The sequence below is a fragment of the Vicugna pacos genome, chromosome 21 (genome assembly GCF_048564905.1).
Source record: "Vicugna pacos chromosome 21, VicPac4, whole genome shotgun sequence".
NCBI classification, from domain to species: domain Eukaryota; kingdom Metazoa; phylum Chordata; class Mammalia; order Artiodactyla; family Camelidae; genus Vicugna; species Vicugna pacos.
In genome coordinates, this window is record NC_133007.1 from 8,518,060 (window position 1) to 8,519,424 (window position 1,365).

Consider the following 1,365-nt stretch of genomic DNA (forward strand, 5'->3'; position numbering starts at 1 on the left):
GGAGACAGAAGTACTTGTGAAAGTCAAGAATAAAGGGGGAAAGGACAGGTGGAAGTGACGCAGCAGTGTTGCACAGAAAATACTTAGAGGACACAGTTTCTCATTTGCTCTGGTCTCAGACTGGCTGTTTCGGGTCTTGGTCAAATCACTCAGTGTTTTGGAACCTCTGCTTCCTCTACTGTAAAAATGGAGACGCCCTTCCTACCTCATAGGGGTTATTGGGAGGCTAAAATGAAACCATGCATAGGAAAGGGTGTTGAGGGGGGAAAAAAAAAGGCTTAGCAGTGAAGCAAACAAGCCACCTGCATTTCTTCCCAGCCTGAAGAGTGACTGCAGGATACAGTCAGACCAGCTTTTCCCATGCAAGCTGTTATGGCTCCTGACATGTTGCTACTTGTGCAGGGCTTACTCATTGTTTCAAAAGAAAGCTCCTTTTATTGTGAAATTGTGAAATCATTGCCCTTGCAAATCATTACAGCTTAAAAGAGTGAGAACCCTGATGCGGACGTCAGAATTCTCCCTAATAGAATGCCAAAGAGAGGTTATTCCAAGGGACAGATGACCTTGAAGGAGCAAATGGGGTTGGGGCCAGCACTGGAGAGATTCTTGCTAGAAACACAGCTGGAACCAAGCCCAAGAAGGCCTGAGAAAGAAGCCAGAATGTCTCAAGAGGGACGGTGGGTGGGGCTGCAGGAAGAGAGGGGAGTACTAACAAGAGCCTTAGAGAGCACACCAAAGTATTCAAAGTGCTTGTGCATCTGCTATTTCACTGACTTCGCAAAAGGACCTTCCATTGTATGTATTACGTTGACTCTCATGAAATTGCGGTACCAGCTCAGAGAGGTCAAGTGACTTTCACGACGTCACACAGTAAGGAGTCGAGCATGGCAGAGCAATGAGATGGGGTAATTTGGGAAGTGAAGACATTTGAAATTTTTCCCCCACAACTTCTCCAGGACTTTCCTTTTCCCTGTCATATGCTGATAAAGACAGATGCCAGTCTCAAGAAAGAAGCTGTAAATGGCATTTGGAGGTCTAGCAGGGACAGAGTTTCAGTGAAAAGGCAAACAAACAACAATAACAAACAAACAAACCCGCCTTTTTATTTTATCCCTAACTCCTTGTTTATCGCTGAATCAAATCCAGTTTATGAGTCTGCCCAGCCCCACCTGTCCTCTGGCTTCAGCAGCTGCTCTTAACAACCCTGGGTGAATGTGGGGCTCTGTATGCTTTTTATGGATCTGATGCCAGGCCCAATGTGAACGAATGAAATGTGGAGCCCAGGGTCCAGCTTCCCAGTGACTGCCTGGAGGAGGCAGGTAGTGTGGTCAGAACTGTGGGGGAATTAACATGCCATGGAGAGAA